This window comes from Propithecus coquereli, unplaced genomic scaffold (assembly GCF_000956105.1).
Source record: "Propithecus coquereli isolate 6110/MARCELLA unplaced genomic scaffold, Pcoq_1.0 Scaffold126, whole genome shotgun sequence".
NCBI classification, from domain to species: domain Eukaryota; kingdom Metazoa; phylum Chordata; class Mammalia; order Primates; family Indriidae; genus Propithecus; species Propithecus coquereli.
In genome coordinates, this window is record NW_012136747.1 from 4,013,427 (window position 1) to 4,020,299 (window position 6,873).

Below are 6,873 nucleotides of genomic sequence, written 5' to 3' on the forward strand. Positions count from 1 at the left end.
ACTCAGCGATCAAGGTAAGTCATGGCTTCTTGCAATATTTTGAGAAATCAATATTAACACAAATCAATCCGCGATGAATCAAATATCAGCATTTCAGTTAAAGACGGGATCCCACTGTGCGCTTGAGCGATACCTCACTTGCCTCGCCCTAATCTTGGCCCTGTCGCGTCCTGTCCTGAGTTAGAGTTTTGTGCCCAGGTGAGTGCCTCACCGTCGCCCCAGCCTGCTGACCCGGCTCCATTGTCACCGTGCTTTCTTCTTCCTTCTGTAGCCTGGGCTTCAGGTCTTCATTGTCTCTTGCCCCAACCATCGACAAACTCCTCCCGCGTCCCCTCCTCACCCGACTACCCTGCCGTGGCCCACCTCTCCCAGCTGCCCCTTAGACTTCCTGGGGGCAGCGTGGTCAACTCACTCCCTTGCTCGGGGAGTAACTCCCCGTCACTCCTGCTCCCAAACAAGGCTCACGCTCCCCAGTAGGCAATGCCGGGCCCTCTGTGATCTGCCGGGGAGGCCTCTTCCTCCAGCCGCACCAACCTGCCCTTGCCGACATTCGTGCTGTGCCTTCCCCTCCACCCCACGTGGAGTTTCTTTCCCACATCTAAACCCCGCGGACCATCTTTAAGGTCAACCTCCAATTCACTGTAAAACTGCCCCTGGGGGAACGTGAAGTGTACAGCATGTGGGTTCCTCGAGCAGTTCCACGCAGCATTATGATACGATCCAGCAACCCCACTTCTGGGTATAAAGTCAAAAGAACTGAAAGCAGAGTCTTGAAGAGATGCTTCACTGCTCACGCTAGACAGCAGGCGGAAGCCGCCCGGGCCCGTGGCGGACGAATGGCAAACACCGTACACACACACACACACACACACACACACACATTTCACTGCGGAGTATCCGTCGGCCTTCAAGAAGAAGGAAATGCTGACACATGCTACAATATGGATGAACCTCAAGGACATCGTGCAACGCGAAATCAGCCAGTCCTAAAAGCACAAATACTGTCTGCTTCCACTCATACAAGGCACCCAGAGCAGTCGAAGTCACAGAGAGAGAAAGTAGAACGGCGGTTGCCAGGGGCTGGGGGAGGCAGAATGGGGAGTTAGTGTTTAATGGGAACAGAGAGCTTCAGTTTTGCAAAATGAAAAGAGTTCTGGAGATGGAGGGTGGTGACGGTTGCACATTCTGGATGTGCTTAATGCCACTGAGCTGTACACTGAGAAACGGTTAAGATGATAAACCATGCAAATGTTATGTGTATTGTAGCGCAATAAAAAAAAAATTGGGTCAGGAAAAAACCCTGCTCTTGCAGCTCCCCCGGCCAGAGTGAGCCTTTCCTGCTCTGAATGCATTCAAATGTTCTGCCTAAGATTTCCCTGAATTGGGAGGAGCTGGGTGGCAAAGTCTCTCTTGGATGCCCATATCTGTGCCGGAGCCACCGATCTGTGCCACCCCAGCCCCCAGGCCTGGCTTGGTGCCTGGTCCTGCAGACGGGGGATGAGGAGGGACAGGCTGCAGGGGCTCGGCCGTGGCTCTGGCCAAAGCCCCCAAGTGCACCAAAGTTGCAGACACACAGACCTGCCCCTTCCCAGACACCGGTGCAGTCACCTGTCAGTATGCCTGGGCACTCAGGGGCCGTGGCCCTGCGTGCTGAAAGCCAGGGGAGGGCAGGTGCTGGGTGAGGTGGGTGGCGAGCAGGGCACTGGCCAGTCTCTGGCTCTCCCTGCATTCGAGGCCCTCCAGCGACCTGGCGGCTGGTGGAGTGGTGAAGAGCACAGGCTTGGGTTTAGGTGCCAGCTCTGCTGTCCACTGGCTTTGTTTTCTCATCTGCTAAATTGCCGTGAAACAGCCCCAGGTTTATCACGTTGTATGAGGATTGAGTGAGGTGATGCATGGAAACTGCTCAATGTAGCGCCTGGGGGAGCAGACCCTGCCCAGCAGCCAGCCCTCCCTTTTCTTGCTAAACAGCGCATGACCTGCTTATGCAACTAGTGCCAGCAGATGAACTGTGACTTGGTCTAACCCAATCGTGGACTTCTGATTTCCCTGGACCACTGGTTGGTCTCAGTGTGGTCATGTAACCCCATTCTGGCTAATGAGAAATGAGAGGAAGTCTTTTGGGTGAGCAGGGAGGGTGACAGTGGGGGCCTGTCGTCAGTAAAAAGGCAGAGACTTATAGAGAGATAGCCCTTTCCTCGTCTCCCTTATTCCTACTTTGAATACAGATGCAACACTTGGAGAGTCAGCAGCCATTTTGTAGTAATGCGGTAATAAGGATGATGAGGAAGTCAAGGGAAGAACTTCAGCTCTGACATGGTCAAGCCAATTGTTACTACATTCTGATTTCTTGTTATAGAAGAAAAACAAATCCCTATTTTCTTCCCTAAACCACTATAGGATGGATTTTTCTTTTACTTGCAAGTGAATGCATTCCTATGGAATACATTGGCATAAAGCCCATTAAATGCTAGCTGTTACCTGACCTCATATTCCTTTCCATCCTTGGTCAAGATACACAGCTCTCTGAGCTTCCCATCATCTATGAGACACCTGTCTCCCCAGACTGTTGTGAGGATTAAATGAGTCACGAGCTGTGAAATTAGTCTGTGGACCGTGAAGGCTTCAGCTGGGAAGGACAGTTGTTGTGGGCCTCTCTCTTGGACACCAGCCCCCGCCGGGTGAGGAACGAGTAAACCGTAACAAGGCAGAAGAAAGCAAGAAGCACGCCTTGGGCGGGGTCTCGGGCCCAGATGGTGGTGGCCTCAGTGCCGGCTCACCCCTGCTTCTGGGGAAGGAGGTCTGATTGAGGGCAGCATGGCGGTTGGCTAAGGGCGCACCCTGGAGCCCAGCTGTTTCTGCTCCTCCTCAGGCACATGGGACCTCTTTGTGCCCTGGTTTCTTCATTTGAAAAATAGGGTTAGTGGCCGGGCGTGGTGGCTCACGCCTATAATCCTAGCACTCTGGGAGGCAGAGGCGGGCGGATTGTTTGAGCTCAGGAGTTCGAAACCAGCCTGAGCAAGAGCGAGACCCCGTCTCTACTAAAAATAGAAAGAAATTAATCGGACAACTAAAAATATATAGAAAAAATTAGCTGGGCATGGTGGCGCATGCCTGTAGTCCCAGCTACTCGGGAGGCTGAGGCAGGAGGATTGCTTGAGCCCGGGAGTTTGAGGTTGCTGTGAGCTAGGCTGACGCCACGGCACTCACTCTAGCCTGGGCGAAAGAGTGAGACTCTGTCTCAAAAAAAAAAAAAAAAAAAAAAAAGAAAAATAGGGTTAGTGATAACAGTGAGTCTAAGGAGGTTGGTGAATCAAATGAGAACACGCATGTAACAGCTCAGCAAAGCTCGGCTGTGCCCACCAGCGATCGCCACACTGGCGCCACGTAACAAAGCGCCTCCACAGTTGACGGCACAGAGCAAGGAGTGTGTGTCTCTACCTACGGGTCTGCGGGTTGACGGGACTTGGTTCTGGGCTGGGGGTTGGGTTTGGCTTTGCTCCACCTGTCTCTCAACTTTCGACCAGGGGCTACCTGGTCTCCTCTTGGCGAAAGGCAAGAATGGGAGAGGACACCTGTCAAGCGCATTTCAGACACCTGCTCCTGCCCTCGGTGCTGACATCCCACCGGCCAGAGCAAGCCCCACGGCCCAGCCCGCGGTCCAGGTGCCGACCTGCAGCCCTGCCCCGGCAGCAAGGATTGAGGCCGGCACTCCCGTCTGGCGTGGCCGCTGTGCTACACAGAGCAGGGCACACGGTGGCACAGCAGTGAGAGCTCCTGGTTACCGCGAAGGCACTGCGGGGGATACGAGGTAGGGAGCAGACCCCATCTCCCTGCCACCCCTGAGGACCCAATGTCTGACATTAATTTAACTCCACCACGAGCCAGACCCTGGCTGGGCCCATCCTGTACTGGAGACACAGAGATCAACAAGATGGGGTCCCCGCTCCCAAGACGCTCACGGGCCGCTGGGTTAGACGGGCAGGTAAACAGTCTCGAGAGCAGGTGACGGGCGGTCACATGGGAGGTGGGGAGGTTGTGGGAGCATCAGGGAGGATGCTCTCCAAGTTTTCCAAAGGAGGAGGGGCAGGAGGAACTGGGAGAGAAAACATACCTGGGGGTGAGGGGGACACTCAGCAAGTGGCAGAGAGGAGGGGAGGGGACAGCATGTGCAAAGGCACTGGCAGTGAGAGGAGAAGGAGCAAGCTCAGGGGCTGAGGGGACACGGAGGGCAGGATGCGGGTGAAGGCCAGTGGAGGACAGGTGGGGGAGCGCGCGCGCCAGGCAGATTCTGCTGGGCACCCCCTCCTTGGGGCCCCTGCAGCATTTGTCCCCATCCTGTGTTGTCATTTCCTATTTGCCCTGGGCTCCCCGAGACAGGGACTGAGGGTGTCCTCTTCACCAGCGCATCCGGCACAGGTGGACCTGACCTTGAGTTTGGCCAGGATAAGGCCTGCAGGGGAAGCAAGTCTGGCCAGGGCAGGAGGCAGGATGGGCAGGACCTTGTCCTGGGAGTGGGGTGGGGCAGGCAGGGGTGATGAGGTGCAGGGGGGAGGCAGGAGGGGCTGGGTGCCCTGGCTTCCAGGAGGGTGGCAAGGCCACATCTCCTCTCCTGGGAAATCAGGCGGCTACCTGGGAGCTGGCGTGGGGGATGGGGCACCGATGGAAGGACTGAGTGGGCAGGGCTGGGGACAAACAGGTGTTTACTGAGCTCCTACTATGCACCAAGCCCTGCGCTGGGTGCTGGGAAGCAGCTGTGCAGAGGACAAAGATCCGTCCACGGGGAGCCGGTGTCCTATCCCGGGAAGAGGGCAATGCAAGCGGCTGGGAGAAATGCGGCATCACAGGAGGGTCCGGGGTGGTGAGTGCCGAAGGGCGCTCACTGGGCCCCACTGTGCCCAGATGCTAGAAAGCCGGGGTCAGGGGGACCACTGTGTGTGTGCATTTGCACCCCTTCTCCGTGGGTCTGCGTGTGCGCCCGTGTGCACAGCTGTCTGGGGGTGTGGTGGGGCGCCTCTGTGCCTGTGAGCGTCTCCGTGTTTTGCTGGCAGCTCCGTGTGTTCCTGTGTGCGAGTGTGTGGAGGGAGACAGGCGGTGACAGCCGTGACTCAGACCTTCCCTGCTGCAGCAGAAGCTGAGGCCTGGGGGGGCTTCTCCCACACGTCGGCCCTTCGGCGCAGGGCTGGGTGTGGGTGCTCTGAGCACCCGCCCCAGATGGCAGGGCACCGCGGGAATGTGTTTGGTTTCCTGGGTGAAGGCGGGAGCGGGCCGTCTTTCCGTGACAGATGCAGGAATGTTTCTGCTATTCAAGGCGGAAGCGGGGGCCCGAGGCCTCCCCCAGCCCTGCTCCACGGCCACCTGTCTGCGGCCTGGGAAGCAGCTGGGCAACGCTAGGGAGAAGCTTCCAGACCCAGGGCTGGCCCCACTCCCCACCCCTGCCTCCCAAGAGTCTCAGGTCAGGCCAAGCCACCTGCCCCCATCCCCAGGGTAGCTGAGCAGAGTGGGGTCCAGGGTTCAGCCACAGGATGGTGCCTGAGGGGAGGGGACTTTAAGGGGGAGGGGGTCACTGGACATCTTTCCCTGGCAGGGGGGCAGGGCAGGAAGGGACGTGTCCACCTGTCCAAGGTCCTTCCCATCAGCGAGCCCGGCGTGGACAGCCACAGGCACCCCCTTTTTCTTCTCTGAGTCCTGGTTTAACAGAGCCCCAGAACAGTCAGTGATGGCAGAAGATCACCCCAGTGGGGAAACCGAGGCAGGGGTGGGTGCTGCCTTGCCCAGGTCTCAAGATAAGGCAGCTGCATGGTCACCCCACCCCCGGCAGCCCTGACACCGGCCCTGAGCTCTCCCAGCCCGCCTGCCACCCTCGCCTGCCCGGTCACTGCATGGAGTTAAGGTCCTAGGTGGGGTCAGGGGGTGCAGATAACACAGTCACCCCCGGCTGTGGCCCGGCCTGGACCTTCTGGAAGCCAGCTCTCCCGAACCCCCAGCCGCTCCCCGGGTGTGCAGTTGTGACCTGCCCTCTGGGCTCCTGCGTGTGGAGCCAGCGGCCATCCCGGTGGTTGTATGTCAGCCACGTGAGGGCCCAGGAGCGCGAAGACTTGTGCCTGAGGTAGGGGGTGTTGGGGGCCAGCTGGCTACTGGCGGTGGTCGCTGCAGTCTGAATGGTCCCCACCCTGAGAATTCCTCGGGAGGCTGGGCGTCGTGGGTGGTGGGTGTCCCAGGGATGTGGCGTGGGGGGCTGTGTTTGTGTGGGCGGGGCGTCACCCTTCCCGCTCCAGTCCTGGCAGGAGGGAGCGTGTGAGGGAAGGAGGGCCTCGCTCCCTGGGTGCGACTCGCCCTGTCTTGCAGGCCGGCGGGGGCCGGACACCCTGCGTCCCCGGCTCGGCCCACGGTCACTCTCTCAGCTTTGTCTGTGGGACCCTCTTCTCCTTCCCCTTTCAGCAGCTCTGCTCGAAGATCAGGGAAAGAGGGACTTGCCTGTGAGTCACCTCTGACTTGTGCAAGGGCATAGCCAGGACCCGGGGCGGGGAGGTGTTCACTTGGCATGCGCGTGGCCAGTGTGTGTGTGTGTGTGTGTGCGCGTGTGTGTGTGTGCACGCGCGCGCCCACCTGTGCATGTCAGAGGGAGGAGGCTGAGCTGGGTGGGGGGGACGAGCCTTGCTTTCTCACCTTTAAAGTGGATGTGCTCACCGAAGCGGGACCCCACTGAGGGCCCACTGAGTCACAGCCGGGGCAGGGTGCTTGTCTTGAGCGGGGGCCTTAGGCCTGGGTCCTGGGTCTGTTCTGAGCAGCCCTCCAGGCTGCGCACGAGGGAGTCCGGTGGCTGCTTGGACGTTGCCTTTGGAGCGGCGGAGTCTCCCCAGTGGGCAGCCCAGA